Here is a 27810-nt window from a genome sequence, read left to right as displayed (position 1 = left end):
CTGAGCACCAGTTCAGAATGTGCATGGCCTCACCTGATTCAGATGTCACAGAGAAACAGAGCTGAGTGTCAGCAGCATTTGGATGACCCAAATTTTATAATGACCACTCTGAACAGCTTCATATAGACATTAAATAACAATGGGGACAAGACAGTGACACCACCTCCTGTGGCACCCCACAGTTCAACTACCAAAGCATAGTCACCCCACGTTACTCTCTGGAACCAACCCTGCAAGTAAAAGCCAAACCACTGTAAGACAGTGCCTGCAACTCCCAACTCACGGAGACAGTCCAGGATGATACCATCGTCAACAGTATCAAAAGCCACTGAAAGATCAAGAAGTAGTAACAGGGACACTCTCCCCCTGTCCCTCCCCCGAAGAAGGTCATCTATCGGGTCAACCAAGGCTGATTCTGTCCCAAAACTGGACCTGAACCCTATCTGAAATGGATCCAGATAATCAATTTAATCCAAGAGCGCCTGCAGCTGAGACACCACCACTCTCTTGAGCATCTTATCTAGAAAGGAGGTATTTGTGACTGGACAATAGTTGGCATGGGTCTCTCTGGGTGAAGGGAGGATTTTTCAGGAGTGGTCACACCACTGCCTCCTTCAAGGCAGTAGGGACCACACCATCACACAGTGGTGCATTCTCCACTCCCTTGATCCATCTGGTGACAATTCCCCACGGCTAGCTTGAAGAAGCCATGAAAGGTAAGAGTCGAGAGAGCATGTAGCGGGGTCGTACAGATGCAAGTTTTTTGTCCACATTCCCAGCCTCCAGAAACTGATCTCACAAAACAGGATAAGATGGTGCACTGGACACCTCAGACACTGCATCAATAGCAGCATTCAAGTTTTCATGAAGGTGAGTAATTTTATTCTCAAAATGACTTGCAAACTCATAACAGCAGAATTTCTGCAAGCGTCTTGTAAACTCGTCACAGTGGAAAAAAGATGAAACTTTTACAGCCAAGATAGAGAGGCTTTGACTAAGACCACCTTCACCACATTTCTAACTGGAGATAAAATCTGCCTTCAAATGTAAGGAGAAAAAGTCTGTAAACAAAACAGAATATTTCATGGGATAACAAGTCCTATAAAAAAAATTATCTTGCTTCACAGCAAATGCATTATGCCAGAGTCAAGTTCCATGAGTCAGAATTGACCAAAGAAGCACAAACCCTGCATGCAGCCATCTTCATAATAAATTTAGAAGTTCAGCTTTTGTATACTACAAATCCGTATGTAGCTTTATTTGAAATTACAAGTGGAACATATAGCTAACCAAATCCCCACACTGTAGACTTAAACAAATCGCTGGAACAACCTGTTCTATTTTATGCAATTAGCTCAGCCTTCAGGTCCTGGCACACACTGCCCCAACAGAGCATCCATTAAATAGAGTACAAATAAAGGGTAGTATCCAATGTTAATCCTATTTACAGTAGACCCACAGAAATGAATGACACTTGTTAGTTATGACTAAGGTCCATTCATTTCTTTGGATCTACTCTAAGTAGGACTAATGCTGGATACTACCCATACGCATCTAGAAACCAGGAAGCTATGAAAACCAGATGGAAAAAAACAATCTGAGCACATAAGTCCCTCTCGATTTCCTCCCTGCCACACAAAGTTCTCCCATACAAAACAGAAAATGCATGCATTCACTTGTCCAGCTGGCAATCTTCCAACAAGGAATTCTAAGAGAAGTCCTGGAACAGAACTACTAAGGGAGACAGCTTCTCACTTGGGAACATGGCACACATGTAGTGCCAGACATAAATAATTCAGCTCCATTAAGGGCTACAACCTCTATAAACCATATCTATGTTCTGAGGAGGAGCAATGTCATTAGAGACCAACCTGAAAGTTCATTTTGAACTTGCAGCCCTTATCGAAATCTAACAAATCTCACCAGGCAACACTCAAGAAACTACTGCACAACGGATCTTGTGCCTTAACACACAATGTTGCTCTCAAGCTAGTCACAACAGCCTCCTTTACTTATGACCTTTTGCAGTGAAACAAGAAGCAAAGAAAACCTAATTGGGAATGATTTCACACCCAGAGGTGAATTGATCCCACTAGCAGTTCAGCTGCATACAAAGAGAATGTCTCCTACCCCTGTGTTAAAATCCGCAGAGCTCTGGGATTAGCCTCTGGTTGCTTCCAGACATGACTGACTGCAATTTTCACCCTGATTAACTTTCAGGAATGCCTGCACTGAGGAACAGCAGAAACAGTGGAAAATCTCCAGCACCAGGCAACTGCTGCTGTAGAGCATGGCAAAGCTAAAAGGATTTCAGATAACTGCTCAGCCTTCCTGGGACCCGGCCAAGATAGCATATGTGCCCTCTGGCTCTAGGCAGCCCCCGGGAAAATAAGTCAGAAACAATCATAGCAATTGGAGCAGAACAGGGCAAGTTTTAAGCAGCAATGTCTCAGTCAGACAAATATAGATGATCCTACCTGGGATTGGCCCAGAATCTCTCTCTGTAGCCCAGGACCCAGCTCTGTTAACCCCATCTGGCCCCTTTAAAGCCCACTTTTCCAGAGATCAGTGTGGAAACATGAGCAGCTGCTGTGTTCTGGAGCCACTCCTCCCGCCATCTCTTGCTGGCAGCCAGCCCACAGCTTTCCTCTATACACTACCTCTACACAGGATCTTTTTTTGTTTCCTTTTTACAACTGAAGAAACTCGGGCGGGGGGGATACATCTTGCTTTGCAGAGGAAGCTGCAGCACTCTTAGCTCCTCACACTACAGAGCTGTGCTCCCTCCAGCTGCCTTGTTTAGCCTGGATTTTTTTAAAGCAACTCCCATGTCTTTTTGTAGCTTTCTTTTAAAGATGTTGCTCTCTCCCTCACTCTCTCTCCAATGATGAAAACAATGTTGAATGAAAGCCAGCTGGCAGCCAGAAGAGGAGACGGAGAAATCTGCACAAAGGAGCTTCCTAACTCACAGCTTTCAGTTCAAGGAACTGTCTGCTAGCACCGGGAGGAGGGGAATTTTTCCCTATTCTAGGCAGACCATATCAGACAACAAAAATGTGCTATTAGAACCTGCCCACCCCCACCAGGGTCATGTTTACAATACTGATGCACAGCTGTTATCTAAAATGTTGCAACACACAGCGCAAGCAAGGTTGAAGCAAATAGCTAAGGGTCTAAAACGAGAATTCTCCAAAATATGAACTGAGGGACTTCTGTATCATTTTCTATTCATCTAATCGGGATACAGACTATGGGCAATGTCTGCCCAGCAAATATTGAGAAAATTGCAGCTAATGGAGCCACTGTATCACTCAGGGTTGAAATAAAACAGTCCATCTCCTGCAATATGGCAGTGCATTCTACAAAGACTACAAGGTCTCAGCATGCTGTGCCACCCCATCTGTGAGAAGGTTTTAGCTTTAAAGACTGTATCCTGTGGTTGACATGTCTGACCATGAGCTATATTTGGAACCCTGTGACAATTCACACACACATTTTACATATGAAAGTCCTACATGAGACATTCTTCTTTACCTCACTTGACCAATAAATATATCAAACGGGTAAACATAATCAGAGCAGGAGATTTTATTCTACTCACAATTTGTGCTAATCTCTTTGGTGTACAACAGATGTGGGGGAGAACCACAGAGAACAGTTTTAAGCCATGAATAGACAACTTTATTTAGTGTCAAGGTTATCATTCTTCTAACGCAACTATCTATTACACATACTATGAACTGGTGCTTAAGATGAAACAATCAAAAGCCAAAAACTGACTTAACTATCAGCTCCATTTCTGGGTTCCAACAGCTCTCTGCAACAATGTTCAGTTACAGCAAAGAAAAAGGAGAGACCAAGAACCTAAAGGACTTCAGAGTAGGACTAATTTTTAATCTCACTCTGTGATCCACAATAAAATCTCGATCAGCCTGTAAGAATCACCTTTATTTTTATGGATGCTGTAATTTAACCAGATTTGGGAGCAATGCACAACCAAAATTTATTTATTTTTTAATTTCTATACCGCCCAATAGCCGAAGCTCTCTGGGCGGTTCGCAAACATTGCGACTTCATCCATGCTACAAATGGGTACATGCTAATCATAGTGTTCAAGCAGCAGGAGGGAAGAAGGTACAATGCCACAAAAGCCCCAATATGGCAACGATATGGTCGAAACAAGCAACATAGGCCATATACCTCAAAAGGAGTTTTAACTGTATAAGTCACCAGGCAATCTGATTCCTGAAAGGAAGAAAACAAATCTTTCAAGGCCCCGACAGGCTCCAGTTAAGGCACCTGATTAAACTCATCACATATCTTAAGTGTACACACCTCAGTTCTGTTCTATACTGCCTCTGGTGTTTTAGGGAAACTACTATAGAATTAAAATCCATTAGCACATCTTTTTGAGTATCAATGGATGTATATTTATAGCTGCAAGTAGTACTCTGGATTATATGTCTTTAAACTATTGTACACCATTTCCAAGAGTGTTTTAAATGTTTATTTATAACACTTATATCCCGCCCTTTTTCTCCTTAAGGAACCCAAGGCAGCATACATACTCCTCTCCATTTCGTCCTCACAACAACCACCCATGTGAGGTAGGTTGGGCTGAGAGTCTGTGACTGGCCCAACATTACCCAATGAGCTTCCATGGCCAAGTGGGGATTAGAACTCAGATCTCCCGACTCCAGTCCAACACTCTAGCCACTACTCCACACTGTTTCTCTAATCACCTATTAGAGAAGGGGTTTGTGTTTTGCTTTCAGTTCAAATTTGTTCAAAGATGTGTGCCCATTTGTTCTGGTGACCATAACTGGAAACATATTTTAAATTCCTAGTCAGTAGCATTTTCTTTTGTGGCAGCATAACTGTTTATGCAACAGCCCTGTCTGGGTCTGAAAGGGGGGGGGAATAAAGTTCCTAGACAATAGCATCACATTTTTCACAACAAGGAATATACACTATTTCCAATCTCCTTATTTTTATGTTCTTCCTTGACCTAAGTAACTCTTCCCCTTCTACTGTATGAATGGCCTTGGACCTCTAAAATGAAACAACTGCATTCCCTTTTAACTTCTTTTGCCATGCTGAACAGACCCTTCTTTACGACTGACGTCTCAAATGGCAGATTTCTCCATTCTTCCACGCTAGTACAATCCCAGTTGCTCTTTTGTAGTTGTTCCAGTCAGAATCAAAACTGAACAGAATACTCCAAATGAGGCCACAAACAGAGCCTGGCATAACTGCATGAAACCCTATTAGCCATGTAGGCTAAATGGAATTTCCAGGTTCAGAGACAGCATGCCGCTGAATACTAGTCACTGGAGGACAGAGAGGAGGTCTATTGCCTTCATGCACTGCTTTGTGAGCTTCCCAGAAGAATCTGGTTGACCACTGTGGAAATCAGGATGCTGGTAGTTAGGCTAGAGGGATCTTTGGTCTGATCCAGCAGGACTCTTCTTACGTTCCCCATTCCTAATTATTTCCTTTCCCCTCCCTTCCATTCATACTGCTTGGTCTCCAAGTGCCCATAGCAGACATGGTAACACTCCCTCCAATAAGGTGTCCCTGAGATGGGCCCATCTTGGTATTTCTGAAATTAAATAGCTGGAAGACAGATAAAATGTTCCCTTTCCATCTGCTTCATGTATCACCATCTTGGGTCTCCCACCACTTATTCAATACTCAATTTATTTCCTTCGCAGAAAGTTGTTGCAAGATTTTATAAAATTATTTAGCTCTGGATTTTACTTCAATAAAGCCCTCTCTTTTAGCCCAAAGTTCCTATGCACCATATTAATTGTCTCTTACATTTCATTTGCAGCTTTACGTAGAAGTTCAGAGATTTGTATTGACAGTAAAGTTAACATATAGTTAAAGACAGCTTAGCTATTTGGGATTAATTCAATACCAAGCAGAATTTAAGCTATACATTTACAATTACAGAGTATAACTGTAGTTACTACAAGACAATTCCATGGCAAATTCTGTCATGAACTGTCAACACGATCTGTACCTGGGTCATATCTAAGCAGTACTGCGGTAACTACAGAATGAATGGCATCAATGGTAATCAAGAACAATGAAAAATAAAGATGATATAGCAGCACAATGAAGCTCTTCATCAGTAATGCCACATTTTTCATCATCATTCCTTCTAATAGCAAACTCAGGTGGGCGTGAAACAAAGCCACCCAAAAATAAGGTAGTAGCTTCTACATACTCGGGACACAGTATAAAGAAATAAGGATTTGTGATTAAAATAAATTTTTAAAAGTTAGAAGAACCCAACCCTGTGAGCTTCCAGGACCTATGGAATGTTGAGGACATAGAAATTAAGACTGAAATCCTTACCACCTGCCTGGTAGTAAGGCCCACTGCGTTCCAATAGGACAGTCATGTATAGCATTGCAGTGTAAAAAACAGAGTATTTCAGGTCAAGGTCTGGATAGGGAACATCTGGGTTTATACTGAACGCCAAGGACAGGAACTCCTGTGCCTTTGCTTGGTGGAGAACATACCACTATTTAATCAGAGCTATACTAAAATCTTGGATTTCGCCATCGTTTTGTATGGGCAGCTCTCATTTCCACTCTGGGAGAGAGAAAAAGGGCCTACAACAACTGGAAGCCAGATAGACTGTGCAAGTCTAACCATTAAGTGGGAGCAGAGAATGTTGAAGGTGTTAGTGGAGGGGAGGGAGGGTTGAATTGGCCTGTTTGAGCCTAATCATTTACAGTAACCTGGAGGTGAGCATTAGAATTGGGGAATGTGAACCATGAAATTAAAACAAGGCAAAAACCACTCTCCTCCACATGCTACTATCACACACACACACACACACACACACACCCCATCTCTCTCTCAATCTCACATATATAAACACAACTCATGTTTGGGGCTGGCAGCCAGCCTTAATCTTGAGCAAGAAGAAAAAAAGTGTCAGCAGCAAGCCCCAAACAGCACTACAAGACTCTTGTTTCAAGCTGGCTGAAGCCCTGAACAGGAGCACTTGTTAGAAGCTAGGGATACACTGCAACATTTTGTTGCCAAGTCCTTACATATTATGCTATGAAAGCTACACAGGAAGATCTTTACTGTTCAGGTTCTGCCTAAACAGTCTTTGCAAGAAGTCTAAAGAAGTATTCCAGACCCATGTGAAGATGGTCAGCCCTGTAAAACATGAACAGCTAACATTATTGTTACCAATTTATGCTGTCCATGAGACCAACGCTGATCTTCAGGGTGTCTCCATTTGCCAAGTCACATTTACTCTGATGAAAAAATGTCTCAAATTATTCTACCAAGTAAACCCCCTCCGTGAACATTTCCGAATGAGGAATTCTAGTCAGTCTTTGTGCTGCATAGTCAACAGCTTCATCCTCCCAATCCCTCCCACTTGTGCAAATACTACAAGGCAGCTGACCCATAAACTGAGGGAGCAGGAATTATCCAATCCCTCAGTTTTGCCTACTGTTCGCTACCACAGGATGTAGTGATGGCCACCAATTTGAATGACTTTCAAAGGGGGTTGGACAAATTCCTGGAGGAAAAGGCTATCAATGGCTACTAGTCCTGATGGCTATGTGCTCCCTCCAGTACCAAAGGCAGTGAACCTATGTACACCAGTTGCTAGGGAACATGAGCAGGAAGGTGCTGTTGTGTTCATGCCTTGCTTGTGGGTTCTTGGTCAGCAGCTGGTCGGCCACTGTGTGAACAGAATGCTGGACTAGATGGACCCTTCATCTGATCCAGTATAGCTGTTATGTTCTTAAGCTGTATGGGATATGAGTAGGAAGTTACCATGTTCCTCCAAAAATAGTCCACTGTTCTATCAAAGCTGGTCCCGTAAGCTGTTTTGTGTGCCTTGCAAAATAAATGACCCACCACTGGCACAGTGTGACATGCATTTTTTACCCTCTTTCTCAAACTTCTGATACAAGTGCCAGCAGCATAATGTCAGCTCAGCATTAGAATGAAGGACTGTAAAGCATTCATGTGTGACTGGAATCTTAGCGTAAGTAGTTTTTGCTGCACTTTTTTCCTAATGCATTAAGCAATATAATCCATAACCACACTGCAATGCATGCAAGGGAGGGCTCAAACTTGGGCATTCTGGCCTTTCAATAAAACATGCTTAAACTGCCTAGCATGCAGAGCAGAAGGCAGGAACAGTAGGCAAAACTCTTGGCTCCTATGTAAGTCCATAGAACAGCCTGGGAGTGGTCTCCAGAATGACCAGTCTCAATGACCTAGCCAGGCTGTGGTTATACTGTGCCTGCTAATATTGCAGACCCTAGGTAATATCTAATCTGCCATACAAGAGGGCCAAACTCACAGATCACTACTCAGAGGTGCTAGGGTGTTGATCAGTATTCAGTTGCATTAAGAGTACAACCCTAAGCATGTTTACTCAAAAATGAGCCCCACTGAGCTTTATGGGGCTTATTCCCTGGTGTGTGCTTAGCACTGCAGCCTCATTCTATTGTTGACATGGCTCAGAGGCGTTGCTCCAAGCTTTTCAAAAAACACAGAATTATAAAGCCTAGTCTCAAAATGATTCACTATCTTCAATAAATCCTTTCCTAGACTGAGCAGCAAACCTCTGCTATCTATCTTGGGTGGATACAAAGAACATTCAGCAAGACTGCGCTACAAAACTAGCTCTGTCCATTTGTGTAAAACAAGACTTGTTCCAAGATTATTTCAGCTCCCACTACTGAAATAAGAGGGGCGGGTTGAGAAAGATGGGGATGAAGAGCAGTGTTGAGATTTGGGAACAATTTGAACCAGCTCTAATTCTAGTATTCCATGTGGCCGCTTCATGCAGTTGTGGGATTTGAAGGTAAATGCCAGTTCCAGACCAATGAGCAACCTGGGAAAAGCAATTATTACAGAGGACTTCTTTAAAAAAACAAAACAAAAACATTACCAACTTCGAAGCATCTGTGGCAAAGGAAAGCTAAATAACTGAATCAATCCAAATACGCTATGAGCAACACCCATAACTTCCACCTTTGGGGAAGCAAACAAGAGAGGCCAGGTTCAGTGGGGGGCAGCTGTAAAACAAGAGCCCAAGACTGCCGGGAGAGTGACCTCTACACTGACCTCATGGTCTGGAACCTCAAACAGGTCACTGCAGACTGTCCGCTTCGTGGCTTGTTTCCTCCATCATGGGCCCCACTGCGGTTGAGCAGCAGACAGGCCAGATCGAAGGCCTCCCCAGGGAGATCACAAATGGGCAGCTCTGGAAGCCTTGCTGCCTTCAGCGGAGACAAAAAATTATCAGATTCTACACATGAAGGGTCTGTTGCTTTATTGGCTAATGGCTTCAGTTCCATTCGCTCAATAACTAATTAAGCAAGGCATGCTGGAGCTAGATGGGGCTTTGCATGCAGCAGCAGAATGTTTACCTCCACTTGCGATCTTTCTTCTGCTGTCATTGGTAAGAGCCTGGAAACTGGAATGGAAAAGTACATGTTATGCTTTCACCCTGGAACAGCAGGTCCACCCGCACTGCAGTGTTGAAACAATCCTCTAATCTGGATTCAACAACTCCTGGAGCTGGGGACTGGGAAGGGCAAGACCTGCACAATAGCTTAAGAAAGCCTACCCCAACCTGCCCCCACCAATGTTGTTTGACTACAATACCCATCACCCCTGATAACTGGCTATGCTTGCCTGGGCCGATGGACTTTGTAGTCTGAAATATCTGGAGGGCACCACGTTGGGGAGGACTGGCTTAAGATGCCCCATAGCTGCTTCATATATTATGCTTTGAAATACGAAAATGTGCCCATGTGAGTCGCACATGTCATAGCTCAGTGGTACAGCACCTGCTTTGCACGCAGAGGGTCCCAGGTGCAATCCCCAGCTTCTCTGGGTAGGGATAGTAAACAAACCTGTCTGAAACCCTGGAGAGCTGCTGCCAGTCAGTGTCAACAATACTGAGCTAGATGGACTAATGGTCTGACTCAGTTAAGGCAGCTTCCTAGGTTCCTATGCACTCTTGCTACGCAGAGGGTAGCACAAGGTTCTCTTTTCCAAATAATGCACTGGAAGGTAGTGCAGCTCAGTTCCTCTTCCAGTTCATTAAAAACTGCTCTGGCCATATAGACATTTCCCATACCAATGACTTGTGCTAATTCTGAGGACTGGAATACACTCTGAAATAGTGCTTTCAAGAAGTAAGCATAACATTCAACATGTATGTTTCTCTCTTCTTTTTTAAGAGGGCAACATAGAAATGCATGGCATTTAAAAGTGTTTGAGATTTTTACAAAAAGAATGAAGGATGTTTTTAACCACCATTCTTTTTAACACAGAAGACATTCAACAATTGTAATCATATACCAGCAACAACTGCAACACCTGTGGCATCAGTATTATAAATATAACAAACAGAAGTTATACAACCAGGCATTTATGAACAGTCAAACATCTCCACACAGAAAACAGAGATGGAAAGGACTCTAGTTCCTGTTCACCAGGTACCCCTGGTTTTTCTACACATTAGGCAGGTGGAAGAAGTCACCATTCCTGCCTACCATGTTTGCATGGAACCCCACCACTTTGAGAGAATATATGTATATCATCTTCATGTGCACACATCCCATTACACTGAGGTTCAAAGAACTGATGCCTAATTAATCATGTCCATAGAGAGAACGCATAACACACCAGTGATATCCTGTCTAAATATCTGCTCTAGTCTTTACACAGTTATTACCAAGAGAATGCTTATACTGCCAGAACATCACAATTGGCAGTGAGTCCCCCTATACTATTTGATCATTTACTAATAAAAAGATTTTCACCCAGGAGTTCTAAACCATCAATAATTTAATTCATGGGTTAAGTAGCTCGCACATCATAAACAACTGAGAACACAAATAGCTTTTCTTCATATAGGTGCAACAGAATGGCCCACAGTAAAAAAAAAAAAAAAAGCCTGATGTCCAAGACATAAGAAGACTGGGCTTGGAATTTGTTTTGATCACTGTAAATGTTTGCTACAGAAAGGCTTATTTGTCTGAAGAGACACAAGAGAACCACATAATGAAATCAAACATTATTAAAGGATTGTCTATAGGTGAACTCTGAATTAAAACTAAATATTAGTTTGAATAGGAAGAGGCCCATTTAGAATGTAATGATTTTTTGTCTGCAAGGGGTCATGAGTTCACTAACTGTAGCTGGCATTGGAATTAATCCAATTTTTAAAAGCGAATGGACAGCTAAAGTCATCACTGCAAGCCAAACTCATGAACTTCCAATGCCTTCACCGGGATTTAGAATTAAACACATGGTCCATGGCACATATGCTTCTGTTCTGCACTGAAAATACCTACAGGCTTCAGTTTATATGAATCCCCAACTATCAGCTGGAAAACAGCTATAGTTAATACAGGTTAAAGTGGTAGACATGAGGTCTCCAGGCTGCTTCCACACTTGACAGCCATTGGCACATGTTAAGCTAGCTACATAAGCTATATTTCATACCACATTCTTCATGGGTTTTATGAATGTATTTCTTCAGTTCTTCCCCACTCCCTATTATACAGAGCACAATTATTTGTGGTATGCATTCCCTACCCCATTTTATAAAGAAAATGAGGGAAACCTGAGCAGGATATCCAGTACCTAGAAGCATGGTTTGAGTGCATTTACCACTTTCTGCCCCTTCCCCATAGCTTTTATTCCTATGTGTCTGCCATGCCAGGCCCATACTCCTTTTTCCACCTAAGCAAAAATATTCTGAATTCTGCAACATCCACCCAAATTATGAAGAAATATGTTGCACTTATTAAATACATATGCAGACGAAATAAGTTTGACTGTTTAATACTCATAGTGTATTCCGAAAGTGGAATACGGGTTTCCTTCATGTAGCACAGCAGCATCCTAAAGCCCCTTCCAGGGGCAAAAAAAAAAAAAAAAGATTGGGAAAGAACAGTATGATAGCCTAAATCATTAAGAAAAAAATCATGGCAAAAGTATCCAACTTGCAGCGTGCCTGAGTTAGTAATTTCCATGTAACAAAGCAATACATCAAGTAGTTCCAAAGGTGGAATTAAGAGGTGTTTAAAAATTAATAATGAATGTGAAAAATGTACAGAGTATGACCACTTTTGAAGAGCTATTTTTGAAGCTGACCTTTCTAAATGATTAGACTATGTAAAAGTTTGTGCGGGGAGTCTTTAACTTCATGTATTTTATGTTTTCAACTGCTGTTTTCAGCTTTTATTTTAAGTATCATTAAACACTATAGCCTTTTCTACTGTCAAAAGAAAAAAGTTGATATATGCAAGATTTTAACTTTACTTGCTGGAAGAGGCAGAGGCTTTTACGCACACCTATCACAGACTTCAAGCACAAGAAAAGCCAAAACTCAACCCTCAAAGCCAATTGGGTCCTTTAACTGCCTGGTCCCTTTAGGGTGTAATCCTATGGAGATAGACAGGGGCCTCTGACCTCCTCCGAAGTCAAAAGCGACCACCTATCCAATGCAGGGTGAAAGCAGCGCAGAGGAGAGGATTCCCTCTGTGTTGCAGCTGCCCTGCACCTTGCCTTAGACTCGCGTTTTTGCGAGTCTAAATGAGGCTTCGGGGAGGGGGCGAGAACAGGCCTGGAGACCACATCGGAAGCTGTCTGAAACAGTTTCTGTGGTCTCCCATCCTCGCCCCCAGGAATGCCCCATTTTCACCCCTCCATGCTCCATGTTATGAGCTATGAGCACAGAGGTGGCGTAGTTCTCTCCACACGAGCTACAAAGGGGCAGGGAGCACGGTTTCCCAGCTATGAGCTTCTAGTGCTGTCTACTAGCTTGGAGCTGGGAAACTGAAAAAGCCTAGCTCCTCCAAACACCGCCTAGGGGACACAGGATTGCTCTCTTAGTCATCGGACAATGGCCTGCCAAACCTTCTGGGATCTCTTTCCGTTCATTCAGCTTCTCTTAACCCACCCCTTTGAGAGTTTCAGAGGAAAAGCCTTGGAAAGCAGGCAGTGCCGTCCAGAACAAACACTGCCCTGAATGTCATGAAACCCAGTGACATTTCCTAGTGCGAATCAACACTGACTGCAGGGATGGATTGCTTCTGCAGCAAGGAGGGAGGTTCATAGGGGAATCTGACAACCTAGTGACAAGGAACACAGAAAGAAAAGTGTGTGTTGCCGTGGAAGCACAAAGCCAAACCTTCAGCTGTATGCCCTGGCTACAGAATTGAACTGCTGCAGAGCCAAGCGCCCAATGGCAAGGCAGCGCCAAATGTACAATGGCTTTTTAACTGGTATTTCAACCAGACTACCCCTTTGTAAGTGTCTCCCCTTTTAACCTTATCAGCAGCATCTAAGACCCAAATCAGTCTGCTTCTCAGAGGGTTCAAACCCCTCCAAAACTGTTCTTTGTGTTGCTGCTAAGATATCCCCAACTGATACAGATCTCAGAAGCCTGAGTCCACCACCACAGTGTTGGTAACAGATTTAAAAAAAAATACACAGAAACAGCATATTACATGGGTGAGACGCTAGGTCTAATCACAGCAATGTAACTACCTACTGAGATTGCACTTGAACGGCATTACTGGAGAACTATATAGTCTCCCCAGTGCAACTTTCAAAAGGGCAGCACTTGAGCAGAGGTCCCAAGCAACAGAAAACACATTAAGAGATCTTGTCACACAGCTGCTACTTTTGTTTATAATTCCGAAGCTATCACTCATTGTATATTATACTAAAGACCAAAGTGCAGGAGAAGAGCCTGCCTTCAGGCACTTTTGTGGGAAAAAGCTCTTATGCATAAATTCTGAACACAGGATTTCAAGGGCTCAGAAATATCTATCCAGATCCTTCAGCGAGTCTCCAAAGATGTGCTAAATTTCTCTCAGAAATGGAAATGCTCATGGAGAAAGCAGTGCAACAAAAGGAAACATGTATTACTGTGCACCAAAAGGTTTCCAACAAACAAAAGCAGCCTCCATTGCAGCCAAGCAATCACCTTCAGAGGCCCTCCTCAGAGTGCTCCCACCTCAGGCAGGTGGCAAGGTTTTGGTTGTGGCCCCAGGCTTCCTGCACCACTTCACTGAATAAGCACTGAAGACTGCTCTTTAGCAAGCTACTATTGTTCCTCAGTGGGTACAAGCAAATGAACCTAGTTAAACTGCCACCTGCCTCCACAAGGGTCACAGGAGGGCCTCCTGCCCTCTCACTGAGCATGCATGTGATCAACTTGAAGCCATTTATAAAGCCAGACAGACACCTTAAAAGAAAAGCTCTTTTCATAACTTTCCAGCAGCAGCTCACCTGGAACGAAAATATGCTACGTTTACAAGAGCCCCAGCAGTACAGAGACAGAAGGTATGCTCCACTGCCGCTACTCTGAAGTGCAAGGAAGACTCTCCAAACAATACCAGGGCCCATTATGCTAAGAACCTAACTGAGACCCAGCTCCCAACGCTGATTATATACAGGATCAAGCCTGCTGAAGCAAAAGGTGAAAAGTGACAAAGAAACATTTCAGCATGGCTTTCTGATGAATGTTTGCCCACAAGCACACAGCAACATAATCCAAACAACAAATCATTTGCCACTGAGTAACACAGGTACACTTCCAGTTCACCTATGAATCTCTCTACAGGATCACCTAATGCCACATGACCCTGTCTGTGCATGAAGCTCCTCTTCAAAGGCCCTCCTCAGAGTGCTCCCACCTCAGGCAGGTGGCGAGGTTTTGGTTGTGGCACCCTACCTCAGGTATGTTCTTCCCACGGGAGGCTCTCCTGGCACTCCATCAGATGTATTTTGTCACCCAATGAAAACCTCTTTATTTTCCCAGGACTTTTAATGTATTATGGAATGCTTTTTTGCTGCATTATTGTATCGTTTTTATCTGCTATTCTTAAATTTTATTGTTTTCCTCCTTATAACTGTAAGCTATCTCAAAAATCATTATTGAAAACCAAGATAAAAATGTACCTATTAAATAAAAGCACATTAGCTTATGGTGACCAACAATACTCCCTATCACTTACAATTGGGAACCAATTCCATTTTTAGCTCAGGTACCAATGCAGGCAGAAAACACAGCCACCATCTTATGCATCTCCCCCAGCTAATATTGGCAGACTTGCCCATAGCAAGTCCACCCATAGATCCCACACCAACAGAGCACTATTTTTGCCCTGAAAATGAAACATAGCAAATTAGAATTTGCTTACTTTGCACAAAGTTGCTTAAGTTGCACATTTTATTCTGAAAGAGGTATCTAAGATTCTGCAAAATGTAGAGTGCCTTGGCAATAAGTAGTATGATGCCAGAACACAATATCTGGAGAGACAGGAAGCCGCACACACGAAGTATTGATTTTCCACCCTCTTTAACACTTGAGCATTTGCAGACTCTACCCTGTATGCTTTCAAACATTACCTCTACTACAATTAGAGCAGGGGTAGGCCACCTGCAGCCAACCAGATGTTAGACTGCAACTCCCATCATCCCTCACCATTGGCCATGCTGGTTAGAACTAATGGAAGTTCCAGACAAACATCTGGAGGGCTACAAGTTGCCCACCCCTGCATTAGAGGAAGAAAGGCATTTGAAAAATTAGAAATAAATTCTCAAGAATATGAATCTGATGCCAATTTATAAGGCTTTTAAACATGTACTTACAAAGCAGGAAATTTCAGAAGGGAAGTTGCAACCTACTAAATGCCACACATCTCCAAACTATATGCATATCATAGAGGCAAAAGTAATCAAATCCAGCCCAAAAGGATACCAACTGAACACCCTTAGAATTTCAGATTTCTTAGTCAGAAGACACATCCATTCACATTTGGTTACCATACACCACATTGTACCTAACCACATTCACACATTAACACTTCTTACCAAAAGATGACAAAAAGCATCCAAAAATAACAAAAGTAGTGTAAGAAAAAAGCACCTAGAACTATGGTGATCCTTTCACACATGAAAATGATCTAAATGAGGAAAACCACAGTAAAGATAGCCAAGAAAAATGAAGCTGTCTAAAGACTGCATTGTTAAAAGGATACAGTACCCTTCATATTTATTAGAAAATGGAAGCCTGCCAGAGAATCAGTAGGGCCATTAGACATCAAGCTCTGTGATTTCTAATCTCACACAATGAGGATATTGCAAGAAACAAAGCTATAGAATTCTTTACAACTGACTTGAAACCAGGAGGATCTCAAAGATTCATCTCAGCTAGCAAATTTGCGAAACTTTCACACAGTCACATGGCATTCTAAATTTATGAACTCAAATATAAAATTGATCATCTATCAACACCAATTTGTATCCCCTAGCATCTGCTTTTAAACCAGAAAACTAGAAGGTAACGAATTAATGTGAATTTCCTTTTTAAGGAAAATTTCCAGCATACCCCTGAAGTTATAATGCTAGTGGCCTGATCTGAACTCCAGACAACTGGGCAAAAAAACCCTATTAAGAACAAATTAGTTAACACACATGAATGAATGTTCAAAAACAGTGTACTTCATAAATATTAAGGATGCTTTTAAAATATTAATAAATATAATCTAGTTGGTACAGCGGCTTTTTAAAAAGAAAATCCCTGGGATTTGCACTGAGACTTGTGCATAATCCAAAATTTTAAGTCCAAAGGAGATCAAAGAACATTTTAAGTCCAAATAAATGGTTTTGAAGTTTACAGTGCAATCCTATATCTACTGAGAAAGTCCCACTGTATTGAATGGGGCTTATTCACTGATACATGTTTAGAATTGCGGAGGTAGGATACTGGGCTAAATAAAACACCTTTGCAATATGGTTCCTCAGATCCGTTATGAACACAAGTATACACAACTCAGAAGGATAATAAAAGTTTTTACCTACCAACTACTTCACAAATTTAGCTACATCACAACCAACTAGTCCACAAATTTAGCTTGAGAACAAGTAGTTTTGCTAGAGACAGTCATAGTTACTCCTTCCCAATGTTAACGTTACAGCAACATCTACATATTATGAATCCCTTTCAGGGGTTCACAATACATACGGACTTAGAAGATTTGCTGTCACCTGTGCTGAGCCCACAAAATAAAGCAGAGCATAAATCAAACAATTTTTACAGAGCAGTGGCTATTACAGAGAGGATGCAAACCCTGACTGAATGTATTTGTGCACAAGTCAAATAACTATCCCAAGTATTATAAATCCCAAACGTAGGCAGAAAAATACAAGCATCTAGTACCAATCAGACCCAGACCATCTTCAATTTGTACAGGATATTTCAACCTGCCCATTCATTTCCTCCTACAGCTGTCAGCAACTGCTAAGCGGCCTTCACTTCTTCACATCAAGGGCACCGCTGAGGAGCTGTCATTTCCCAGAGGCAGAGATAGAAGAAGCAAGGCCCATCAGATGTAAAGTAGCAAGAACATCTAGAAGCACTGGAGGGATAAGACAGGTTTGAATACTGTGTTCTCAATGCACCATCATTCAAAACACAACTGAAATATACTTTACACAGTGAGGCAAATCATTGAGAACACTGTGATTTTGTACAGCTGAAAAAAGCAGCATAGCTTCACTGTACAGGCATACAGTTAACCACTCACCCAGAACAAGTAACAATTTCTTCCAGGCAAGAAGTTTTACAAGACCATCATTTACATTGCCCATGGCCCACAGGTATAGACAAGCATATCTGGGCTTATCTCTCAAGCTAAGTAAGGTATCTTTATGACACCCATTAGTGAACAGAAAACAGAAGCAACCTTGCTTCCTCAAAGACAGGTGTTCACAAGGAAACACACAAAACAGCCTTATCGTACCCAACACACCTTAACAGGTGTACACTACCTATCTGACTACCTGAACAGACTTTGGACTGGTTTACCATCACCTGCTGATTTCACCATCAAATGGTGATTTGTATGAATGCAGTGACAAATGAAACACCATAGACAGAACTTTCATATCACCTTGCATTACCCCAGACACAATGCTTTCCAATGGTTTGTTCAAACCAAGAGTCATCAACTGCCAGTTCACACCTAACAGACCCTGGGCACTCAACCAAGGAAGTGTGTGGGGCAAGCCTGTGGCTGGCTACACATGAATGATCAACGCAAAAGGTGCCTCTAACACCTGCATGAAGTTGTTTTACATACTGCCCCTACATTGGCAGAGGCTGTAAGGGCCATCAGGGCCACGAAACACACAGCAGTTATGTGGATAACATGGACCCGCACAGGGGTGCCAGTTCACATCAAATGACGTTGGCTGAGGCCCAAGAGTGGACCTTAACGCTCCCAAAGAAACTGTGGAGGTCGCAGTGACGTATGAAACGCCCCCAAGTGACAAGGAACCGCAGCACACACGTCCGCAAACACATAAACCTGCTTTTAACCAAACATGCCACTACGCACACCCTTGGCAAACCCTGGCGGCCTCAAGCAACGCTCCGTGGTGACCCTGACCATGCCCTCTGAGCATCAAAGGCTCCACACTCGGGCACAAAAGAACCCGCCACCGACACTGGCAGTCCCGTGTCACTGTGGGCGCTCAAGTCCGGGGACGCTTCTGCCACAACCCATCTGTTAGCTTTTTAAAGGCGCCACAAAGGTAGGCGCGTGCGTGCTTGCTGCAACAGCCTTCCAAGGCTGCGTGTTCCTGCTGCAATCGTCAGAACCGGGCGACCTCCGATGTGAGGCAGCTGCGCAGGAACAATCGGCGCGTTTCTTTCTCTCCCTGCGGGACCAGCCGCATGCCTGGCTGCTGCGCTGCTGCACGCAGGACCCGGGCGTGCATGGCACGGCTTGGCTTTTGTGTGTGAGCGGGAAGACCGAGCCCACCTGGCCCGAGACTCCGTCTTGGGCGGCGGCGGGGCACAGCGGAGAAGGGGGGGCAGGCAAGGCCATCACCCCCTCCCGGGAGGGGGGCAGGGGGCGCCTTCCCCTCCCGGGAGGGGGGCAGGGGGCGCCTTCCCCTCCCCCGCCGCGTCTGCAGGTACTTGAGCGGGGGTCGCGAGCTGCTCGGACGGGAGAGGGGGGGGGTCTCGTCGTCCTCCGCGCGCGCCTCCCTGAGGGCGACTTTCGCTCCTCCGGCCCGTCAAGAGGCGTGGAGCCAGGCCCGGGCCTAGCGTGCCTCCATGAGGAGCCCAGCCCCGGCGCGCTCGCTCGCTCGCCCCGGCCCTACGCACGCCGCGGCCGCGCTCGCTCGCGCTCCCTTCCCCCCTCGGCTCCCTTTTCTCCTCAGACTTACCCAGAGGTTCCGGCCCGCGCCGGGCGCGCCCCTCCGCCGCCGCCTCCATGGAGCTGCCTCGCCTCGCCTCGCCGCTCCCCGCCTCAAGGGCCCGGGCCCGTCATCGCCGCCGGGGGAGAAGGGGAGGTGTGCGCGCCGCTCCCGGCGCCGCCGCGGCCGAGCTCCCGGGTCCTCGGTCCGCGCTCGGCCCTCCCTCAGCGCGGCCACCCGAAAGGCGGGGGGGGGGAGGCTCTGAAGAGCGTGGAGCTCGGAGCCCGGATCTGAGGGGGGGAGGAAAACGCGGAGGCAGGAGCCGGGAGCGGGAGGGAAAACCCGGGAGGAGGATTTGTTCTCTCCGCCCCCTCCTGGGAACCGAAAGAAAACGTGGAGTCCGGAGTCTTGGGCCAGGGTGGATTGGGGGGAACGGGGAGGCGACGCTCCTCCTGCAGGAGGGGAAGACGAGAGGGCGGGAACGACCCGGCGGCGCTTCAGTCGCGCTCCAAGCCGAGGCGGGTTTCCTCAGGAGTAAGCCCCGCTGAGCGTTGCCTTGCTCTCAAGTCAGCGCGCGCAGGATTTGCAGCCCTGTGGCGCTGCAAGGCGGAAGGCTCGCCTGCGGTCTTAAAACCCGCGTACTAGAAAGCACATCCAACTGAAATGAGCGGGGCTGGCTTGCTTTTGAGTCCACATGCGTAGGATTGCTCTGCCGAGAAGGGCGGAAGGGGCGATCCGGAGAGGCTCCAGACAGGATCCTGAGTGGGGCTGCTGCATGCCAAGCGTGCACATTTACTGGAGCCCTTTTAGTTTTGTGTGACTACTAGTTGTACATGGATATATAGCCGATTCTGGATCTTACCTGCCCGATAGACCTGTTTGGTCGGTGTAATGCCACTTTCTTTGGTAGGAAGAGCTGATAAACTCCACTTTCGGAAGAAAACGAAATCGTTTTAGGAAATCTGGAAGGAGGAAGTGGAAATTGCAGCGTCTGGGGAACTACGTTTGTGTGACACAATTAAAGTTTTTACAGATTTGGGGAAATTCTGAGGTAGTATATCAAGAAGCATAATTACCTGAACCTAATCCTAGAAACCTAATCTCATAGAAATGAGTGGGAGCTGCAATCCTAAACACGCTTACTAGAAAATAAGACCGACCGAACATAATGGGACTTACTTCTGAGTAAATGTGCATTGGATTTACCTTGTGTGCCTGATGAATACGCTGCCCAATTAATTGGGGAAACTTTTTGGAGGATTAAAAGGGTACTGATTGGGTAGATTTCTTAATTGAGTCAATATTGCAGCCATATTATTATTACACTGTGATTGCCTTTCTGGCTTAAGTAAGGTAAAGGGTGTGATCTTCAATATGTGGTGTAAGCCTGAAAAAGAATTCTGAACTTGAAAGCTAGTTTTCCATGAAATACTGCAACTACAGTTCAAAATGGTAACACCGCAGTAGGTCTGTACCATGTGAATATGTAGAACAAACCTGACCCTAACCATATTTAGTTGGAAATTAGTCTCATAAATCGGATGTTACAGTGTATCTTCACTTCACTCTAGCAAAAGTGCTCCTGTTCAGTGTTTTTAAAGATAGGTTGTACTTCTGCAAACCTTGGAATTCCCCCACATATGCTGACACCTCCCTCTTGTTTCTCAGTGGCCTTGTTTTGGTTCCACCCTGTGGGCACTCCACGCCTGAGTTCACTATTAGAGGGAGTGACTGGTTTCATTGGAATTTACTTCCAACTATAAATACTTGGTATGGCAGCCATACAATATAATCCTAAACAATATAATCCTAAAGTGCACTTTAGTCTTTTGATTGCACTGGCAGCCAGTTTTAAACATGTTTACTCAGAAGTAAGCTCCATGTAGGTCCATACAGCTTTAATATAGATATATTTAAGTATTTTGAGGATTGCATCCAGTATTTGTTGGTAAAGCATCTTAAGGGTGCATTCCTATCTGGATGCCAGCCTCCGAACTCAAAGGCTGGCAGGCATCCTATGGAGAGGAAGCAGAGTACAGAGGCTATAATCACCTCCACCCTTCTCCCACTCTGCATTTTTGCTAGATGGGCGTTTTTGTCCATATAGCTAGGCCTCTGCAGAAGGGGAGGGAAGGAGATTGGGCAGGGCTGGGGATAGCTCATAGCCCTGCTTCCCCAGTCCCCACCCACAGAACTGCGCCCTTTGCAACCTCGGAGAGGCAACCAGCATGGTTCTCTCTGCGCTGGCTGCAAGGGGAAGGGCGGGGGAGCTCGGACTCCTTGGTCCATGATTGGAGCACTGTCTCCGACCTTGGACCCAGGAATATGAACTGTCATATGACCTCACATACGTGATCTAGGGGCAATAGGATTGCTCTCCCCATCATGTATACCATACCCTGTAGACTAACCAACAACTACATTGGTAATGCATCACAAAACACTGCAATGGTATTTATTTTTATGTTGTTTATTCAAAGAGTTGTAATCTGCTTTTCAGGCAGTTTTCACAAGGCAGTTTGCATAAAGTTCTAAAACACATAAAAATAACAATACCCAAACATTAATTTGAGAACAGTAATTTAAAATCACCAGCAGCTAAAAATCTTCAAGCACAAAGCATTAATTGATCAAATGTAGACTGGAATAAAATCATCTTTAAAGTTTTTTTTTTAAACCAGCAGTGACAAAAGCACATGTACTTCCCTGGGGAGGGTGTACTAAAAGTGTGGAACCACCACTTAGAAGGCCCTATCCCCAGTATCACCAATTGAAGAGCTCTTAGCAGGCCAGAGAACAGGGCTCAGGTGCTGATCTCAGCACTTGGGCAAGCTTATAAGGGTGCAAGGAGCTCTTCAGATAACCTGGTCCCAAATTGTTTAGGGCTTTAAAGGCCAAGACGAGTACCCTGAATTGCGCATGGAAACTAATATATAGCCAATGTAACTGATTCAAAATAATATGATACCCACCACATTCTGTATCAATTGCAGTTTCCAAACCATCTACAAGAGAAGCCCAATGTGGAGCACATTACAGTAATCTAGCCTGGATATTCCAAAGCATGTATCACTAAGGCTAGGTCAGCTTTCTATAGATAAGACAAGCTGTCAAACCAGTCTAAGCTGGTAAGAAGCACACCTGGCCACCAATACCACCTGTGCCTCCACAAAGATCACCAAGTCCAGGTGCACTCCCAGACTGTGTACCTGGCTAACAGACATGCATTTGGAGAAGAGAAATTTAAAATAATAGATCTAGTATGGCCTTCGTGAGTTATATACATTTAGGGCAGCACTGTTGTATTGATTATTCTTCAACCTTTCTGTTTTGCAAGAAGGATAATTATACATTATTTAGAAAAATATTACATGTAATTATAATTTTATAAAGTATTCTTGCCCTGTTCATCAGAGTTCTTTTAATGTCATAAGATATCTATGTATGCCATCACCTGACACTGATAGATAGGTGTTAACAGAGAGTACTTTTAAAAACATAATGATGCATGTGTGATGAACTACCTAATCATATGTTATTTGTTCTGCATATACTGGATTGTTTTTGTATGTGATATCTTTCAGCATAAAATTACAGAGATGTTTGTTGCTGTTGTTTTTAATGAATGAATACCACTTAATTTTACAAGGAAGTTCTAGGAGATACCCATAAGTATCATAATTAGTGGTGTTTGGTTGTTCACACAACACGACAACCCTGAGTATGGGTTGTCATTGCATCATGAGTTGTGTTGTGCGAACCCTGCCATGCTAACAATGGTTTGTTAACCACAAACAACTCAAGGTTCACAACCAAACAACAAACCATGACCTGGTTCAGACGATACACTCAGCTCATTGGGGCTTGTTTAACCCGCAATGAGCCATGGCACATGCTGGGTGACACTTTGAATATACAGCCCCTGCTTGGGGCTTGCCGTGTCAACCCCTGATGAGCTCAGCGTATCATCTGAACCGGGCCCATGGGTTGTCTTTGTGGGTTGAGCATGGTTAACAAACCATGGTTTGTTAGAGGGCTGGAGTCGCATAACACAACAACCTACAATTCAGCAATAACCCATACTCAACCCATACTCCGGGTTGTCGTGTTGTGTGAACCAGATCGTTTACTTTGGTATTACTTTGATGTTGTGCATTTTGCTTTGGGGCGCAATCCACAAGAACCTTCCCCAGTGCAAGCAACACAATCAAAATAAACGGGAGCTGCAGATGAGACTCTTTCTCTTGCCCTTCCTCAATGAAGCAGGAGAGCAGTGCTGTGGTGGCTGCAGCATAATTATTCCATGTAATGCTGCTCCATCACTGCTTACTGCATTTATGCTCCACGCACTGGAACTGGAGGCAGGAGGAGGAGGGAGCAGCAGGGAAAATATCTGCTTTCCTTACTCAGCTCTCTGAGCATTGCCTAGCTGGGATCCCTCCATCCCCACATTGTGCCATGATTTACAAGACTGATTGCTGATTAGATTGTTCTGTCCAGTTATGCAATAAATAAAACTGCTTACTCTAGTAAGGGGAATAGCGCGGGCCTGACCCCCAGCAGCATGCATCTTTGTAGCCAGGGGAGATTTATTGCCTTTCAAGAACTTCATCAGACTTCTGTAAATTAGTCCAGGCTTGGCTTTCCTTCAGCTGGCAGTACATTCTCCTCTTTCGCAGCTGTTGAGAGAGCTACTCAGGGTATGTCTGGTTTCACAAAATAGGGCTCTCTTGCCCTGTTGCAGCCAAAGCCTCAAAAGGCCTGCTTGGGACGTTCCAAACCAATCTGGAGGTCAAAGCACTGAGCAGGATAACTTTGGTTTCTAAAATATATGCAGTACATAAGACGATCTCTTTGGAGCCTTGAGGCACAATCCTAGAAATGTCTACTCAGAAGTGACTGCCACTGAGCTCAATGGGACTCGCTTCCAGGAAAGTGTGTCAGGTAAGATTGCACCTTTAGTGTGCCTTCCTACAAAAGTCACAAGTTTTGATAATGCCAGCATTTTGCAATGTACATGCCATTAACCAAAAAACCCTCGAAGGAGACAAACTTATTTATTTATTCATTTCATTTCTATACCGCCCAATAGCCGAAGCTCTCTGGGCGGTTCACAAAAATTAAACCCAAAGAGCACACAACAAAACAATATAAAACATATAGAACATTAAAACCACAGTATAACAATACAACCAGGATAAAACCTACCAGCAGTGGAGGGATTTCAAATACAGATTTAAAACAGCAAAACTAAAAGTCTAGAAAGCTGAAGTGCTAAAATGCCTGGGAAAACAAAAAGGCCTTCACCTGGCGCCGGAAGGAATACAGTGTAGGTGCCAGGCGAACCTCACTAGGGAGCTCATTCCACAGCTGGGGTGCCACAGTGGAAAAAGCCCTCCTTCCAGTAGCCACCCGCCTCACTTCCTTTGGCAGGGGCTTGTGGAGAAGGGCCACTGCGGATGATCTTAAGGTCCGGGCAGGCACATATGGGAGGAGGCGATCCCTCAGATAACCTGGCCCCAAGCCATTAAGGGCTTTGAATGTTAATACCAGCACTTTGAATCGGGCCCAGAAATGGACTGGCAGCCAGTGCAGCTGAAAAAGTACCGGCATAATATAAGCTCGCTGGCCAGTCCCTGTTAACAATCTTGCTGCCCTATTTTGGATCAGCTGAAGTTTCTGGACCGTTTTCAAAGGCAGTCCCACGTATAACGCTTTGCAGTAATCCAGACAAGAAGTTATCAGAGCATGGACAACTGCAGCTGGGCTATCTCTGTCCAGATAAGGGTGTAGTTGGTATACCAGCCTAAGCTGATAAAATGTGCTTCGTGCCACTGAGTTCACCTGTGTCTCAAGTGACAGTTCCTACCCCTAGCCTGTAGCCAACGTGGTGTATATTCTACAGGGGCGCTATGCATGCACAACAATGGACTTTGCTGACTATACCACAACCTGCAGATTGCCATCTTACGGCTACCTGGAAGCGGGCCTTCTCTGTAGTGGCACCCACCTTGTGGAATGACCGTTCCCCTGGTATTCTGGGAGGTGCCAACTGGGGTGTGCTTTAGGCACCAATTAAAGACCCATCTCTTTACCCACGTCTTCCTTGAGTGTGATCCCAAGGTTGTTTGTTAATTATGTTGTTGTATTGGTTTTAATGTTTTTATAAATGTTTTTATAAATGTTTTATATAAATGCCTTTGCATTTATCGTGTATTTTAATGTATATTACGATGTATTTCAATGTCCTTATAAATTGCTTAGAGATATTTTTAAAGATGGTAAGCAATATATAAATCTAAATCAATAAGTATACTTGGCAACCTAGGAATCTCATTTATTTTTTAAAAGTAAGTTTCTGCTTTTTAAGGTGCAACAATAGGCTGTTCTGAGTATTAAAGGTTTGTTGAATTCAAGTTACTTTTTGTTTTAACCTTAAGCTTCTTCATAAATGCTGGGGTTTTAAAGCAGCCGGGGATGAGCCATCACACCTCCTGTGGTATTGTCCAATAATTTATTATTTCTGGAGGGAAGCAATAGGCAGAATAAATATCATTTTAAATAAATCTTACTGTTTCAGAATTTCACATGTAATACTGCAGAACGTTTGGAAGATGTGGTCTAAGTCAGTGAGCCTGTTGTTCTCCAGATTTGCAGTTGCCACTAAATAAAACAATGATTATTATGTTAATGTGTGGATGTGTATGAATGTGTGTGTGTGTGTGTGTGTGTAAGTGTAAGTGAGGGGGGTAGCGCTTTTTGCTTTGGCCTCGTCCACCACTGGCATGTGATCCCATAAGCTGTGAGGAAATGTGACCCCCCCAGACTGAAAAAGCTTCCTCACCCCTGGAATAATCCTTCAGCATTGGAAATAAACTACCATTCCTGTTGCTGAGTACTGGATAAGAGACCTACTGGAACTGGCAGAGAATAAGAGGTAGATCTGAAAAGTTTCATAGTATTAGGCAATATTTTCTGGGCCTTTATGGAAACTATGAGCTTAGGAGTAGCTCTTTTGCACTGTGCCAACCCCAGAAAACATTGGAGTAAGGTAGGGGTCCCCAACCTTTTTGGGTCAGTGGGCACATTTGGAATTGTGAGAGTGACGTGGCCATACTCACAAAATGGCTGCCAAGGGAGGGACTGTCCATTCACAAAATGGCTGCCATGGAAGGTGTGGACCGTCACAAAATACCCATTTCCCAGTAGGCAAACTGGTGAGACTCAGACGAGTAATGTGACCAAGAAACTTGAGTACAAGGTAGAGGTGCCATCTGAGCTCCCATGGCAAATCACATATTTACCCCATGTGGAATCCAGAAGTATTATTGGAAATCATTTGCAGCATGCCAGCCTCAGATAATTTTTTAAATTAAAACAAACTGCAATTAAATTTCCTAAAGAATGTTAAAAAGAAAGTGGGGCAGGGAGCCTGGCAGGTGCTGAGAGAGGAGTCCACAGGCTCATTGGAGATCTCCAGTTAAGAGCATACGAAGAGTCCTGCCATATCAGAACGAAGCTCTGTGTAGTATCCTTCTATCTGGGATGGTCGTCCTCTTCCACTGAGCATGCAGCTTTGGGAGGGACACACATGGAACGGAACAGAGAGGGAAGAGCGGGACATCTGCCTAGCCAGCCAGAATAAAATGCTGCATAGTATCCTATTTCCCACAGTGGCCAATCAGATGTCTCTGGCAAGCAGGTCAATAGCTCCTTGCTGCTTGTGTGCCCCTGCAACTGGTATTTTATTTATTCATTACATTTATATCCCACCATTTTTCCTCCAAGGAACCCAAGGCAGCTTACATGATCTTCCTCCTCTCCATTTTATCCTCACAACAACCTTGTGAGGTAGGTCAGGCTAAGAGTCTGTGAGTGGCCCAAAGTCACCCAGTGAGCTTCATGGCTTAGTGGGGACTAGAACCTTGATCTCCCGAGTCCTAGTCCAATGCTCTAATCACTACACCACGCAGATTGTCCACACCACACCAAACGTACTCTTCCCGATCCTGGAGATGGCTTATTTATTTTTTTATTTTCATAATTGCCCATATGGCCGGTCACCCAGCCACTCTGGGTGATGTACAGCAATACAATTTTAAAACAATAAAATTCTACTTTAAAACATAATACTTCTAAAAATGGCCATCCTATCAATGGCTACTAGTCATGATGGCTATATAGTACCTTCAGTACCTGTAAATAACAGTTGCTGGGGAACAACAGTAAGAGAGGACTCTTCCATTCACATCCTGTCTGTTTACTTCTCATAGGCATCTGGCTGACCATTGTGAAAAACAGCCTACTGGACTAGACAGGCCTTTGGTCTGATCAGCAGGGCCGCTCTTGCATTCTTACTGGTCCACTTAATGGCAAACAATATACTGCCCAAATAAATGCAGAAGTACAGACCCTGGCATGCAAGTTTATTGTCTTACATGATGACAGGGATAAATTGTGCCTGCAAATTACACGTCAAAGTTGTGGAATGGGCTACGTAACTGCAGTAAAAAGATGCATATTAAACAACTGAACAAATGGGGGGGGAGCAAAGATACTTCTAGACTGGGGCAACATTTG

General features: G+C 44.0%; 1 protein-coding gene across 7 annotated transcripts in view; it reads right to left on the bottom strand.

Annotated features, from left to right (window-relative positions):
• Positions 1-19479, bottom strand: part of ZNF609 (zinc finger protein 609) — a 131585-nt gene extending 112106 nt beyond the window's left edge. For 5 of the 7 annotated variants that reach the window (XM_084816994.1, XM_084816996.1, XM_084816991.1 and 2 more), the window contains exon 1: positions 19261-19479. The gene's annotated coding sequence lies outside the window, so the exon portion shown is untranslated. Of the gene's footprint in view, positions 1-9117; positions 9273-19260 lie in introns of those variants that run through there. The other 2 variants (XM_084816992.1, XM_084816993.1) reach the window with 2 other exon arrangements.
• Positions 19480-27810: the final 8331 nt, after the last annotated feature.

Source organism: Heloderma suspectum, chromosome 11 (assembly GCF_057233095.1).
Source record: "Heloderma suspectum isolate Gila_16-S chromosome 11, 16-S_ref, whole genome shotgun sequence".
NCBI classification, from domain to species: domain Eukaryota; kingdom Metazoa; phylum Chordata; class Lepidosauria; order Squamata; family Helodermatidae; genus Heloderma; species Heloderma suspectum.
This window is presented reverse-complemented; position numbering and strand designations above follow the sequence as displayed.